The sequence below is a fragment of the Physeter macrocephalus genome, chromosome 2, assembly GCF_002837175.3.
Source record: "Physeter macrocephalus isolate SW-GA chromosome 2, ASM283717v5, whole genome shotgun sequence".
In the NCBI taxonomy this organism is placed as follows: domain Eukaryota; kingdom Metazoa; phylum Chordata; class Mammalia; order Artiodactyla; family Physeteridae; genus Physeter; species Physeter macrocephalus.
The window spans coordinates 11975978-11991524 of record NC_041215.1 but is presented as its reverse complement, the minus strand read 5'-3'; the positions used below and the strand labels follow the sequence as shown (position 1 = coordinate 11991524).

The following is a 15547-nucleotide window of genomic DNA, read 5'->3' as shown; positions in this document are numbered from 1 at the left end:
CACAACAAAGAATTATCCAGACCAAAAGTCCAGGGTGTGAGGTTGGTCCAGTAACGCAGATTGTTGGGCCTGGCCTCGGAGTTTCTGATTCGGTAGGTCTGCGGTGGGGCCCCAGGATTTGCATTTCTATCAAGTTCCCAAGTGAAGCTGCCATTGGTCTGGAACTACATTGGAGAACCACCGACCTAGAAAGAAAAAAGACTTCGTCCCCTCCTGAGTAATAGCGAGTAAAGTGCCTAGGCTAGCATGTAAGGGCTTTCCTAGGCTAGCATGTAAGGGGACAGGACGAGAAGGGGCTGCAAGAGGGTCAGAAGATATTTCTGCCGTCCTGGGCCCTGCACTTCTGCGTCCCCTCTAGGCGCCGCGGAGGTCCCAATGTCTCGATGGTCGCTCGAATCCGGGGGCGTGTCCTGGGCAGGGGCGTGTCCTGGGCGGAGAACAGAAGGCGGGCCGAGGCGAACCGAGTGCTCTCGTGCCGGACGTTGCGCGGCCGCGACGCCCGACGCCGGCGGGGCAGCGGCGCTTTGGGTTCCGCGCTGCTGGTGGTATCTGGCGCGAACCCACGAGGCTCAGGTCCGTTCGGCGCAGGTAGGCGTCGTCCCGCTTGCACCGCCGACTGGGCCCCTCTTGGATGTGGGAGCGGCGCGCCCTGGCGTTGCGTTTTCTCAACGGTGCCCGAGGCGTTGGCCCTCGCTGCCGCAGGCGGACGACGGGTAGGTGGGACCGGGACAGGGACAATGGACCTCCGGGCGCGGAGCTCAGAGGGCCGCACCGGGGCGCCCTCGCTGCGAGACGGGGAGGCTGGGCTGGGACCGGGGAGGACTCAGCTGGGGCGGGGCGGGCTTGGGGGCAGGAGACTTTGGGCGAGGCCGGGCTGTGGGCGGGACCGGGGCCTGCTAAACGCAGGATGTACTAAGGGAGGAGTGGCTGGGACCCTTGGGCGGAATTGGGGGCTGGCCTGGGCTGGAGGCCGGACGGACTGTGGGCGGAGCTGGGGCTGGGTCAGGCTGACGCGGGGCAGATTGGGGGCGGTGTGGGCGGACATCTGTGGGCGGGGTCGGGAGGGGTGGGTGGGGTGCGGCTCCCACGCCACGCCCCTTAGGGGGAGGGGCGGCTCCGCGCCGGGACGCTCTGGGTGCAGGGCATTTCTGGCATTTATAGTTTCTGCATGCTTCTGGGATCGCCGATGTTAAATAGGGTCTTTGTTTTCTCCCTTTCTCCCCTTTTTGTTTGGTATTGAGATGGGTAGGAGAAGAAGGAGGAGGGCCCCGTTTCACAAAGGCCATTCCTGAGCTGTGGTACACCTGGCTTAGCTTTGAGGCATTTACTTTTATAAAATGTCTTATTTTCAAAAAAATTTTTTTGAAGTAACTTAAGAATTTGAAAAAAGTTTTAAAACTAGTGCAAAGAATTCCCACATTCTAGTCACCTAGGTTCCCCAAATGTTAACATCTTATTTAACAGAACAATTAGCAAAACCAGGACACCTAACATCTACAGGCCTTATTCAGATTTTTTTTGCTTTTCTTGTCCATCTCCTTTTTGTGGTATAGGATCCAAGTCAGGATTTAGATGTATTTAGTTGTCGTGTCTCATTGGAAAAATTTATATTTTAAACAGTAGAAACCCCCTTACCTCCAAGATCCTTCAGAGTGGCCCTTGGGACCACCAGATCTCAAATCAAAGAGGCTTTTCTTCTTGGATGCCAGGGCCAGTTGAGAGCGTCCAGCTGAGCCTTCGGGCAGCTTTGGCATAGGTGGTCACCCTATGTGCCTTGACCCATCTGGCCCTTGGCTGCTCAGCCTCTCCTAGTTCTCCTCCTACCTCTCAAGTCAACCTCCTCCCTCAGATCTCTGCAGATGCCCTCCTTGGCCAGCTTCTCTTTCAGTGTGGGCTTCCTCCCTTACATGATCTCTTGTGGCTTCAAGGATTCTTGTGGCTTTGAGCATTCCATAAATCCTCAGAAAACTCACTTGTTTATCACTTCAGCCCAGGCCATTTCTCTGTCTCAGACCCACAGGGATTGTGGCCTATTGCTACCTTTCTGGGTTATCTCAAAAGCATTTCCATCCTAATATGCGCAAAACACAGCTCCAAGTTACCCACATCTAGTCCACTGTATCAATTGGGTCTCCACTGATAGACATTTCCTATGCAGAGTTTCAGAGAATCTTTGGGAATGCATTTTGGTTAGGGGCAATCAGATATTAAGAGTTCTTAGTACTTTTAAAAATAGCTGTCTTAAAGCCAGAAAGTGAAGATGAAGATGAAGGCCTGCTACAGGATGAGGAGGATGCCCTGCAGTATGGCCATTTTCTTAGCAGCACAAGTTGTTCAGTTCAGCAAGTATTTATTGGGTGCCTGTTGCATGCCAGGAGCTGTGCTGGCTTCTGAGGAACAGAGGTGAATAAATTCTGCACCTGCCCTGCCATCACAGGGCATGTGGTGGGGTCATGTGTTGCAACTGAGGTGAAATCTGTGATAGAGGAAGCCTCAACTTGGAGAAGAAGGTTGCAGGATGTGAGTTGGCCTGAGCCTAGGTGGGAGAAGGCTGGGGACCCAGCTGTTAGCGGCCTTGACCTATTTCCAGGGCTCATGGGATTGTGACCTCGGGAAGTTCTCCCTAGGCTATGAGTATGGGCTGGTGTGGGAATGACTGGTTGGGGGCTGTCACTGAATGTTGGTGAGTAGATAAGGGTCAGCCTAGGGTAAAGCAGAGGAAAAGGTGATGAGCTGAGCTGCTGAGAGTGGTGTGACTGTGAAATGGTAACACAGGTCATACTCTCTGACCCAAACCCAACCAGACATGGGGAAATGTCAGAATGTTTGAATTGTATCAAAGTCACACTGAAGCACTCCTTGACCAAACATAGAATTTCTGTAGCAATATCTATCAATATCTATAGTAAGTAACAGAAATAGGTATTATAAAGAGCTTCAGATATTTTCAGGTTTTGCTGCCAGGCAGTTTGTTGCCCAAAGTTTGAAATAATGTTCAGTTTTCACAACATTTTTGACTTGAGAATTGCAGGTGAAGGGTTGTGGATCTGAAAAAGTAGCTACCACTTGTAGAGCCAGGCCTGTTGTGTGTGCTTCACAGGCATTGACTCTCATCCTCATAACACCCTACAAGAGTTGGTGCCATGCAGATCCCATTTTGTGGGTGAGGAGATGAGGGCATAGAGAAGGTAAGTGATTTGCCCACAGTCACACAGCTCGCCCCTGTTGGCTCCATAGTCCACATTCTTACCAGACTGCATACATGTGAATGGGAGGTTGGGGAGTTGCAGGACCAAAGTCTTTCTCCCATACCTCAGACACCTGGCATCTGCAGCCAGCCTGTGTGAGTGCCAAGGAAGGTCAGAAGAGAAGGGAGGCAGGAGCCCTGTAGAGGTTGTGGTTACATACACAGATTCATTGAATGCCTGTGGGGACTCACTTCTGTGATGCCTGGAGCTTGTGGTCTGGTTGGGCAGTGAGCTCTTCTCACAAGCTGTAGAGGAAGTTAAGTGCGCTGTCAAGTGGACCAGAGGAGGACACGGGTGATCAGAGGCACTGGGTTGACAAGCTGGGATGCAGACTAGCTGTGCTTTGAGAAAGTTTAGGTAAATGATTTTATGAGGATTCTATAAGGAGATTCTTCATGAGAGACACAGACTGTTGAGTGCGGAGATGACTGTATTCTAATTTTCTTCCTGTAACTGCAAGAGATATATGTGCTCTGGAACACCACAGATGAATGCCTTCTGCCTGCCACTTCCGTGTCACTGCAGACAGTGGTCTTCTCAAAGGACATTGAGTGGGTCAACTTGATCATATTTGCTCAGGTGTGTGGGAATGTCCCTGTGCCTTTGTGAGTGCATGTATAACTGTGCAAAATATGCGTTCAAAAACATATAAGATGCATAGGAACAGTTTAAAGAGTCATGAAAGAACTTTGAACACTCCACTCAGTTTAAGAAGTAGAACCTTGTCAAAATCTTAGAAATCCCCTGTGTGTCTGCCCCAATTGCATCTTTTCTCTTCAGAGGTAACTACTATTCTGAAGTTCCTCTTAATCATTTCCTTGCTTTTCTTTATAGTTTTACAATGTGTATGTGTCTCCAGATAATATTTTAATTTTGTTTAACTTTTTGATCCTTATAAAATGAAATCATGTAGCAAGTTTTCTTTTTTCTTTTTTTTTCTTTTTTTTTTTTTTTTTTTTGCTTATTGTCTTTTATTTGAGATCCATTCAGTTGTGTGTGTGGCTAAAGTTCCTCACTCACTTTTTCTGTGGTATTGCACTGCATCCATTCTGTTGATGGCCGTTTGGGCTGTCTCTAGTTTTTCCTACTCTAAATAAACAGTGCTGCAGTGGACATTCTTGTCCTGGTCTCCTGGTGCACAGATGAAGTAGTTCTCAAACAGGGGTGAAGGAGGTGAGGTGAGATAGGGGTAAGGGAAGAAAGGGAAACACTTTTGGTTGTTATAACTGGGAGGTGGTGTGCTCCTGTCTCTAGTGGGTAGAGGCCAGGCACACTGCTAAACATACTACAATGCACAGGACAGCCTTCCCATCTCCTGCTCTCCCACGCACCATAGAATTGTCTGACTCCTAATGAGAGTGTCGAGGCTGAGAACCCCTGCTCTAGGGTAAATACCGGGGGTGGACTGCTGGGTGGGTGGGTTTGTGCATGTTCAACTTTAGTAGATACTAGCATACCGTTTACACTCCTTTCAGCAGTATGTGGCCTCTTGCATTACTCATTGTCCTTTTCAGCACTTGATAATCTCTGCCTTTAAAATTTTTGCCAACTTGATGTCTGTGAAGTGATATCTGATTGTGGTTTTAATTTCATTTCCTGAACAGTAATGAGATTGAGCATCTTTTCATGTCTGTCTTCTTTTTGTATTTCCTTTGAGAAGTGCCTCCTGATATCATTTTGCCCATTTTCCTGTTGTGTTATTTGTGTTTTTCTTAATTGTGTCTGGGATTTCTTTATATATCCTAGATGATTCTTACCTCCTAGATGCTAATCCCTTATATTTGTTGCAGATAACTTCTCCCATTTTTGAGTTTATTCTGATGGACTGAAAAGTTCTTAATTTAAAGGTAGTAGAATTTATCAGTCATTTTCTTTATGGTTAAATGCTTTTTGCTGGTTGGTTGGTTCCTGCCAGATCCCCAGGTGGGCAGGACTGCCTCTAGGACCACACTGGAGCAGTGCAGAAACCAAGTCTCAGTGCCACTTCAGGACCCACAGCTGGCACTAAGGTTGGCAGGCCTGCTGCCAGGGGCACAGATGGGTGTTGCTGGATCCCTGGGTGAGCAGGACTGGGAGCAGGGCTAGAGCCAGGTCACAGGTCTGCTTCAGGATCTGTAGTCTGGTCCAAGGATGGTAGGCCTGTTACTAGGGGTATGGATGCATGATTCTTCCTGGGTCCCTTGTCAGATGGTTACAGGACCGTGACCAGGCAGGTCTGGAGCTGAGTCTGTAGGGAGTTGGGGCTGCTTTCAGTTTGCTGGCAGAACCATGTGAGCTTGCCACCAGGATGTGGGCCTGCCTTTTTAGAGCAGCTGTCCTTGGCCTTGGGGTTCACTGGGGTTTTGCAACCTCCTATCTGGATCCCAAGGCTTTCACAAAGGCACTTTTGTCTGTAGTTGCCTTCCAAATCATTGTTTGTTTAGGGAGATGCATTCCTATTCCACCACCTTGCTAATGTCATTCCCTGGCTCCGTTTATGTAGGATAGGTCAAACATGTCAGTTCTATTGCTCAAGTCTCAGTAATTTTGTCTGCTTGACCATCAGTTACTGAAAGAGGTGTGTTGAAATCTCTTACTGTTACGATAGATTTGTCAATTACTATAATTCTATTACTTTTTACTGTATTTTGAAGTTGTATTGTTAGATGCATAAAGTTTAAAATTATTATATCTTTCTGATGAGTCCCACCTTTTTTCCCTGTGAAGTTACCCTCATTTTCTCTGATAATGCTTGCTTTAAATTTTATTTGTTATTTTTAATTGTAAAAAACACATGAAATAAAATTTACCTTCTTAACCACTTTTAAGTGTACATTTCAGTAGTGTTAAGTATATTCACATTGTTGTGCAACTAATTTCCAGGACATTTTTATCTAACAAAACTGAGACTATACCCATTAAACATCAACTTCCCATTTTCCCCTCCACCCACTCCTGGTAACCACCATCCTACTTTCTGTTTCTATGAATTTAAATACTTTAGATACCTCATGTAAGTGGAATCATACAGTATTTGTCTTTTTGTGAGTGGTTTATTTCACTAGCATAATGTTCTCATTTCATCCATGTTGTAACATGTGACAAGATTTCCTTCCTTTTAAGGCTGAATAATGTTCTATTGTAGATACATACCACATCTTCTTTATCCATTCATCCGTAGGTGGACATGTGAGTTGCTCTCACCTCCTGGCTATTGTGAATAGTGCTGCTATGAAACTGGGTGTCTCTTTGAGACCCTGCTTTCAGTTCTTTTGGTTAAATGCTCAGAAGTGGTATTGCTGGATCATATGGTAGTTCTGTTTTTAATTTTTTGAGGTACCATCATACTGTTTTACATAGTGGCTGCACCATTTTATGTTCACATTAACAGTGCACAAGGGTTCCAATTTCTCCACATCCTTACCAACATTTGTTATTTTCTCTGTTTTTTTTTTGATAAGTGGTCCTCCTAATGGGTATGAGGTGATAAATCATTATGGTATTGGTTTGCATTTCCCTAGTGATTAGTGATGTTGAGCATCTTTTTGTATGCTTATTGGCCATTTGTATATCTTTAGAGAAATGACTGTTCATGTTTTTTGTCCACTTTTTAGTTGGGTTACTTTTTTTGTTGTTATTAAGATATAGGAGTTCTTTATATATTCTAGATATTAACTCCTTGTAAGATATAGTTTGCAAATATTTTCTCCCATTCCATGTATTGCCTCTCTACTTTGTTGATTATATCCTTTGATGAAGTTTTAAGTTTGATGTAGTCCCATTTGTCTGTATTAGCTTTTGTTTCCTCTGCTTTTGGTGTCATATTCAAGAAATCATTGCCAAATCCAATGTCATGAATCTTTTCCCCTATGTTTTTTTCTAAGCGTTTTATAATTTTACCTCTTACATTTAGGTCTTTGGTATGTTTTGAGTTAATTTTTGTATATGATGCAAGGTAAGTGTTCAACTTTATCCTTGTGCATGATATCCAGTTTTTCCAACACCATTTGTTAGGGACTGTCCTTTCTCTACTGAGTGGTCTTAGCACCCTTTTTGAAAATTACCTGGCTGTATACATGAAGGTTTATTTCTGGCATTCTATGCTGATTCATTGGTCTATATGTCTGTCTTGAATGCCAGTACCATACTGTTTTGATTTCTGTAGCTTTGTAATATGTATTGAAATGAGGAAGTGTAAGTCTTCCAACTTTGTTCTTTTCCAAAATTGTTTTGGCCATTGGAGTTCCTTGATATAACATGTGAATTTTTAGGTGGCTTTTTCTATTTGTGCCAAAAATGCCATTGGGATTTTGATAGAGATTGCATTGAATCTGTATATTACTTTGGGTAGTATTGACATACTGTCAACATTAAGTCTTCCAGTCTATGAACCTGAGATGTCTTTACATTTTTTGGTGTTTTTTTAAAGTGCTTTCATTAATGTTTTTTTGTTAGTTTACAACTCTTTCACCTTCTTGGTTAGGATTGTTCCTAAATATTTTATTCTTTTCAATGCTGTGGTAAATGGAATTGTTTACTTAATTTCTACTTCATATTGTTCATTGTTAGTATATAGAAATGCAACTAAAATGAATAGATTTTAGTGTGTTAATTTTGATTCCTACAACTTTGCTGAATTCTAACAGGTTTTTAAAAAATCTTTAGGGATTTCTACATGTAAGATCATGTCATCCGCAAAAAGGTAATGCTATTTCTTCATTTCCAATTTGGATGCCTTTTATTTATTTATTTATTTTTCGTGCCCAAAGGTTCTGTCTGGCTAGGACTTCTGGTATTATGTTGAGTAGAATGGCCAGAGTGGGCATCCTTATCTCCATCCTGTTGGTAGAGGAAAAGTTTTCAGTATTTCACTATTTCATATGATGTTAGTTGTGATATTTTTTCATATATGGCCTTTGTTATGTTGAGATGGTTTCCTTCTATTCCTAGTTTATTAAGTGTTTTTATTGTGAAGCAGTGTTGAATCTTGTTAAATGCATTTTCTGCATCAATTAATATGAGCATGTTTTATTTTACATGATTTTTAATGTTGAACTATTCTTGCATTCCAGAAATCCTACTTTGTTGTATATAATCCTTTCAATGTGCTTTTGAATTCAGTTTGCTAGTATTTTATTGAGAATTTTTGTGTTCATATTTATCAAGGCTATTGGTCTTTAATTTTCTTCTAGTGTTTTTGTCCGGCTCTAGTATCAGGGTAAGGTTGGCTCAGCTATTATATTTTTCAGCTCTAGAATTTCTGTTTGGTTCTTTTTTATAGTTTCTATCTCTTTGTTGATATTCTCATTTTTGTTCATGCATTTCTTGATTTTGTTTAGTTGTATATCTGTGTTTTCTCTTAGCTAATTGAATATCTTTAAGAAGTAGTTTTGAATTTTACATTAAGAAATTCAGCAATCTGTTTTTCTTTTGGGTCCAGTCTGGAGTTTTATTTTGTTCCTTTGATTGGCCATGTTTCCTTGTTTCTTTGTATACTTTGTGATCTGTTGCTGAGATTTGGTCATTTGACAAAACAACTTCCTGTCCCGGTCTTAATGGACTGGCTTCGTTTAGTAGAATACCTTCACCAATCAGCCCACCTGGAAGTTTGGGACCTCCCCATCCTTTTCTAGTGATGTATCTTCTCTGGGCTTGTGTTTGTACTTTTTAATTGTCTCAATTTCTCTACACTGCTTGTCCTTATTTCTTCTCAGGAGCTTGTAATTTCTTGCTCTCCCACACATCTGCCTGCTGAACTGCAGAATCTCTGCAGCTACTGTGCTGTGGCACCTGCCTACATTTTCAGTGTCTTCCAAACTATGCCAACATGCTTGTCAGTGCTCCAAGTCTGGTGAGACAGAAATCTGTCCCTCAAGCAGGCCTCAGGCAAACCAGAACTAGGTTTTCTCCTAGTTGCACCTAACTACACTGAGATGGAGGAGAAGCATGTGTGTGCAAAATGCCATGAACTTTTCCTACCCTTTTCAATGGAATCCCTTCTTGGTTTTCTATTGGCTTTGGTTTTCCGTTGGTCTCTGACCCCCGTTCCTGGGACAAGAGAACAAGAAAAAGCAGGGGAAAGAATCAAGAGACTGGTCTTAGCAGGGTGGAAATTTTTATATGGTTATTAAGGAATAAGGTGAATTAAGCAAATATTGATAGGGGTGAAAGAAAGGTGAAATAGAAAGGGGAGAGTCACAGGACTTGTCTCAGCAGGGTGGAAATCTTTAGATGGTTGTTAAGAAGTGGGATGAAGACCACCTAGAGGAGTGGGATAGGGAGGGTGGGAGGGAGGGAGAAGCAAGGGGGAAGAGATACGGGGATATATGTATATGTATAGCTGATTCACTTTGTTATAAAGCAGAAACTAACACACCATTGTAAAGCAATTATACTCCAATAAAGATGTTAATTAAAAAAAAAACAAAAAGAAGTGGGATGAATAAAATGGACATTGATGGGGTTAAAACAAAGGTTTTAATACAGCAATACCAAAGACTGGGTGTTAGCCAAAGGGATCTCCTGCTGGTCCCCCAGCCTGTAGGGGTCCCAAACAAGTCTGCTCTATTTATCCCAGTTTGGAGGAGTAAAAAGCCAGAAGGCAGAGACCACAATGAGGAACCTCGCCAGCAGTCACTTGGGGCAGTGGTTAGGCAGATTAATCAAGTTGACAGTTGACAAAAGGGCCAGGGTACCTTGGCTCAACCCTTACTAGGGACCCAAAGTCTTTTGCACATGAGTGGGTAAAATGGTCAGGGGGTTGATTCAGGAGTCCTACGAACTGTGGTACCAAGACCTATTGGTGAAGCCCTCACACAGGCTACAGTTAGATTTAGAGAGTATAAAAGTGTGAGTTGGGAATTCCCTGGCGGTCCAGTGGTTAGGACTTGGTGCTTTCACTGCCAAGGGCCTGGGTTCAGTCCCTGGTCAGGGAACGATGATCCCCACAAGCCGCGTGGCACAGCCAAAAAAAAAAGTGTAAGAGATAATAAGATTGTGAAAGTTGAAATGTTTAAACAAGCTTTATGTAAAGAAGTTGTGTTTTCTTTACCTGAATGTTTTATGGGAATCGATATTGTGTTTGGCTGGGGAACACTTCCCCTACCTAATATCGTAAGACAAAACCTGTTGATGTGATCCTAATGGAGGCCACAGTTAGGGTTGATAGAATTAAGATTGAAGTTTGTAGAATTGTTGTTTGAACAGGCCTTATGTGAAGTGGTTGCATCTTTTTTTTCTGATTGTATTATGGGGATGGACGTTGTATCTGGGGGATGTTTCCCCTACCTAATGTTGTAAACAGAAGGCATGTAACTCTACCCTTTGAGCAATATTAATCGGACATGATAAATAGGAACCAGTAAGTAGTGTGGAATAGAAGTTGGATTGCTGGTAGGGACAAATTCTCTGTGTGATAGCCCGTGTGGAGCCTAGACTGTGGTTTATGACAAAAGCCTATGAGTGCCTCCCAGCGATCACTACTGGGAATTTATACTAGACAATTTCCATTTGAGGGGCATTTACTATCTTGCCATTTGACATTATTAATTGAAGCTACCCCTATGACTGAAGGACATAAAATTATCTTAAAACCTGAAATACTCAATGTGTAGGATGATGTCAGAGAGTCACTCTAATGGGGATGGCAGTGCCTAGAAGGATTTCATAATAAAATAGAAATGGTTTATACAGGATGATGCTGCCTGGGGAGTGCAAGGAGATACTCACGAGTAGGGGGCTTCTTTTTCTCTAGGACTGACTCTGTAACTGTGTGAGGAGTTGCTGGATTCTTCTGTCACTTGGACAGTGCCTTATAAAGAACTCTTAACTGACCAACAAAGAGTTGCTTCGTTTGTGGATGGCATTTAGAAGGTGAATGGACAACATCCTATCCTATTTGGAAGGCCACCACTCTGATGGAAGAAGGTAAAACAAATCAGCTTGGTGGGCTGACTTGCATGCTGCTTTCCTAACAGTGATGGAAGAAATGAACAATGGTATAAGCCCCTATGTTTGGGTTTTTATTGATTCATGGATGCTGACCAATAGACTGGCCATATGGTCAGGCAGGAGGGCAGTGGAAACTTGGCCCATTAAAGGGATGCCCTTGTGGGGCACAGGCTTGTGGAAATTTGAGGGGTGCTTTAAAGTAGGACATGTCAGTGCCCATCAGAAGAACTCTTTTCCAGGTTTAACAGGTGTTGGAATCAGCAAGCAGATACTCCTATGTGCTCCCTTGAGATGGCCACCTGGGTCCGTGAAATGTGTGGACATAGGGGTCACTGCAGCAAAGTAAAGATGGGTTGAATTTCCTCATAGTCTTCTTGTACTCTCATGCACAAAATACCAGTAAGAGAAGTTCTCTGTGTCAACGAGAGAGACAGAAATTGCACATGGCTATATGGCAGATTCCCTGGTGGGAAGGCTCTGATCATGGTTGGCATGTGAGACAATGCTGGTAGCCGTGGTGGGCTACAAATGGGTCCTGACACTGGGAATAGACACTGACTCTGGACAGGGCTATGCCTGCCCAATGGTAGATGAAAATGCTCAGAATACTGTGAAAGAACTGGAACAGAAGATACTGCACCAATTTGGGGTGCTAACTGTCATTTCTTTAGACCAAGGCACACGTGTTACAGTCTGTAATGTCCAACAATGGGCAGAGAAATATTCTCCTCTGAGTACTAGTTTGATAGAGAATTGGAATGGGCATTTGAAACATTGGTTGTCTAAAATGGAGGAGAATAAAGGCATGAAGCACTGGCTTTACACACCTTCGTGAGTGTCTACTCATACTAAACATGAGTGGGACTAGAAGAGTGTCCCCACTGGATAGATTCGTCTATTTTTCTTGTGGATCTAGGGAAGTAGGGGTGGCAAAGGATGCTGATATGACTTACCTTCTTGCCAAAGGAGGAGGATGTTGGTATAATAACTATAGTTTTTTCTCTCTCTTTTTTTTTTCTTTTTCTTCCTCACATCACCTCAACTTTTTGTTTGTTTTTCCTACCTGATGGCAGTGGTCATGTGACCAGGGCTGCAAATACAAGTTGATTGATTCCTAAGCAAGAAACTATATTTTTAAACCTTATGTCAGAATTCCTAAGGGCCTGATCGGGCAGAATGTGCCTTCATCCCATCTGCAGCTATATTGCTTGGTGGTAAAGATAGCCCACTAGTTCTGTACCTACGTAACCTCACCCTCTCTAAATGGGAGTGGACTGAGGGAAGGCACTTGCTAGGCTAATATTGCTTTCTGCAACCTAGACCAACACAATGGTTGAATCTAATGAACCTTCCAAAAATGGAAGAGTTTGGGTATAAATGAATAGAAGGAGGAATAGTAGCTAAGGGTAAGTAGTGAATAAATGTGTTATGTAAAAAGGTAAATTCAGTATTACATTAGTACCTCAAAAGAGCTCAGAGCAAGAGATGACATTGTTTCTTAGCTCAATTATGTCAGATGTCTGAAAGAGTGAAGCCATATGTTTGCTGAAACCACTCCTGCTTTTGGAACCTGATATGATCGAATGAAAGACTGCAAACCGGAGTGGCCTAACCCTGGGAGACATCCTCATACAACAAAATGATGAACTCGAATGATTATTAACGATTGCATGGGGTTCTAGTAATGTGCCAGTATCTTTTGACTTGGGTATCATTTTGCTGTAAGGGGTCTGTGGCCAGAGCCCAGGGGGTGGGCTATGAGATAATAGAAAAAATATATAGATCTCTGCCCCAGTTCCTGGCACAGAGCTCCTGAAATCCTTGTAATTTCCTATGTGATAAGAGTACTAAGAGCATCTTTTGTCCTAATATTTGGTTTTTGACCTGGGTTCCTGGCACAGGGCTCCTGACACCCTTGTAATTTCCTGCGTGATAGGAGTGTCCTTTGTTCTAATGAGGTGACTCTGTTTGGGTGCCTGGATGGCTCCTGGATGAGGGCTGGTTACCAGAAAGACTAAACCATGATTGGAAGCTTGGAATTTTCAGCCCCACCCACTCCCCATTCTCTTGAGAAGGGAGAGAGCTGAAAACGGGATTAATGATAAATCATGCCTACATGATGAAGCCTCCATAAAAATCCCAAAAGTATGGGATTCAGAGAGCTTCCGGATTGGTGAACACATGGAGGTGCTGCGAGAGTGGCATGCCTGAAGAGGGCATGGAAGCTCTGCACCCTTTCCCCATACCTTGGCCTGTGCATCTCTTCATCTGGCTGTTCATCTATATCCTTTATCATATCCTTTAATAAAGTGGTAAACATAAAGCATTTCCCTGAGTTCTTTGAGCTGCTCTAGCAAATTCATTGAACCCAAGGAAGGGATCATGGGAACCCCTGATTTGTAGCCAAGTCAGACAGAAATTGTGGGTAACCTGGGGACCTACTACTTGTAATTGGCATCTGATGTGGGGAGCAGTTTTGTGGTACTGAGCCCTTAACCTGTGGTATCTGACACTGTCTCCAGGTAGATAGTGTCAGAATTGTTGGACACCCAGCTGGTGTTTGCAGAGAGTTACTTGTGCGGACCCCTCCCCGCCCCCCGAATTAGGTCACTAGAAGTGTCAGAAGTGAAATGTTCTGTGCGAGTGGTAAAGAAGAAACACAGGAGAGAAGCAAAGGAGGGAAAGACTGGGTTTTTTCCTACCCAGGAGGAGGGAACCTGGGTTTTTCCAATTTAGTAGTGTTCTCATAAAGGTATTCTGGTCCATATATTGATGTTAACTTGCATTTCTGTGGGGAATGAGGACCTAGAGCTTCCTAGTCCATCATCTGTTGATATCACCTCCCCCATATCTGCCTTTTGATTAGGTAGTTTAATCTATTTACTTTAAAAATAATTACTGAAAAGGGGAGACTTATTTTGTCACATTGCTATTTGTTTTGTGTATGTCTATCTATCTATCTTATAGCTCTTTTGTCTCTCACTTTCCTCCATTACTGCCTACCTTTTTTGTGTTTAGTTGATTTTTTGCAGTGTCATGTTTTGATTTCCTTTTAATCTCCTTTCGTGCATATTCTTTAGAGTTTTTTTTGCAGTTACCATGGGATTATATAGAATATCCTAATGTAACTAATTTCAGTTGATAGCAACTTTGCTTCAGTTGCATACATAAACTCCTCTCTTACAAAGTTCTTCCGCCCTTATATTATTGATGTCAAAAATTACACCTTTAATTTATAATTGTTTTTTATGCATTCATCTTTTAAATTCTGTAGAAAATAAGAAATGGAGTTACAAACTAAAATGACAACAATGTTGTTTTTTTAAATATGGGTTTATATATATAAACCCTTTAAAGTTACCCTTACTGGTAACTTTATCTTTTCTCAAGTATGACTGAGTTACTGTCCAGCATCCTTTCTTTTCAACATTAAGGACTGTCTTTAGCACTTCTGGTATTGTGGATCTAGTGGTAATGAATTCCTTCAACTTTTGTTTGTCTGAGAATATCTTAATTTCTCCCTCATTTTTGAAGGACAGTATTGCTGAATATAGAAATCGTGGTTCGCAATTTTTTTTCTTTTAGCACTTTAAATATATCATCTTACTACCTTTTGGCCTCTAAGGTTTCTGATGAAAAACAGACTGATGATCTTATTGCAGATCCTTTATACTATGAATTGCTTCTCTCTTCCTGATTTCAAGATTCTTGCTTTCGCTTTGGCCAGTTTGATTATGATGTGTGTTGGTGTGGGTCTCTTTAGTTTATCCTACTTCAAGGTTTGTAGATCTGTGTCTTCCCTCAAATTTGGGAAACTTATGGCTATTGTTTTTTCAAGTAATGTCTGTGCCCTTTTTCTGTTTTCCTTTTGAGATTCTCAAAATGTGTATGTTGACTGACTTGATGGTGACCCACAAGTCTCTTAGGCTCTGTTCACTTTTCTTCATATATATATATTTTTCTGTTTGTAAGAGTTGATATTTTTATTTTTATTTTTGACATCTTTATTGGAGTATACTTGCTTTACAATGGTCTGTTAGTTTCTGCTCTATAACAAAGTAAATCAGCTATACACATACACACGTTCCCATATCTCTTCCCTCTTGCGTCTCCCTCCCTCCCAACCTCCCTATCCCACCCCTCTAGGTGGTCACAAACCACGGAGCTGATCTCCCTATGCTATGCGGCTGCTTCCCACTAGCTATCTACCTTACGTTTGGTAGTATATATATGTCCATGCCACTCTCTCACTTTGTCACAGCTTACCCTTCCCCCTCCCCATATCCTCAAGTCCATTCTCTAGTAGGTCTGTGTCTTTATTCCCGTCTTACCCCTAGGTTCTTCATGACATTTTTTTTTCTTACATTCCA

The 15547-nt window shown here is 42.6% G+C and overlaps 1 protein-coding gene across 3 annotated transcripts in view; it reads left to right on the top strand.

Moving 5' to 3' along the window:
- Positions 1 to 481: 481 nt before the first annotated feature.
- Positions 482 to 15547, top strand: part of PGBD2 (piggyBac transposable element derived 2) — a 31652-nt gene continuing 16586 nt past the window's right edge. Inside the window, exons 1-2 of one of the 3 annotated variants that reach the window (XM_024116348.3) lie at positions 482 to 713; positions 10981 to 11153. The gene's annotated coding sequence lies outside the window, so the exon portion shown is untranslated. Of the gene's footprint in view, positions 714 to 10980; positions 11154 to 15547 lie in introns of those variants that run through there. The other 2 variants (XM_024116349.3, XR_002890650.3) reach the window with 2 other exon arrangements.